This window comes from Colobus angolensis, unplaced genomic scaffold (genome assembly GCF_000951035.1).
Source record: "Colobus angolensis palliatus isolate OR3802 unplaced genomic scaffold, Cang.pa_1.0 Scaffold773, whole genome shotgun sequence".
NCBI lineage: Eukaryota > Metazoa > Chordata > Mammalia > Primates > Cercopithecidae > Colobus > Colobus angolensis.
In genome coordinates this window covers 48944-49267 of record NW_012121521.1, presented here as the reverse complement: position 1 = coordinate 49267, position 324 = coordinate 48944, and the positions used below count along the sequence as shown (strand labels likewise).

Genomic DNA, 324 nt, shown 5'->3' with positions numbered 1-324 from the left:
AGGACCAGAAGTCGATGTTCCTCCCTCAGGGTCTAGAACTCTCCAAGGAATAGGAGATTATCCCAGATGCCTGTGTCCAGGCTGGTGTCTGGCTTCTGTGCTCCCTTCCTCACCCCAGGTGTCCTGTTCATTCTCAGGGTGGTCACATGAGTGCTGCTGTAGTGTCCCATGAGAGATGCAAAGCGCCTGAATTTTCTGACTCTTCCCATCAGATCCCCCAAAGACACATGTGACCCACCACCCCGTCTCTGACCATGAGGCCACCCTGAGGTGCTGGGCCCTGGGCTTCTACCCTGCGGAGATCACACTGACCTGGCAGCGGGA

The 324-nt window shown here is 56.5% G+C and overlaps 1 protein-coding gene across 1 annotated transcript in view; it reads left to right on the top strand.

Moving 5' to 3' along the window:
• Positions 1-324, top strand: part of LOC105502148 (patr class I histocompatibility antigen, A-2 alpha chain-like) — a 29621-nt gene that overhangs the window by 27513 nt on the left and 1784 nt on the right. The gene's annotated exons all lie outside the window — the stretch shown is intronic.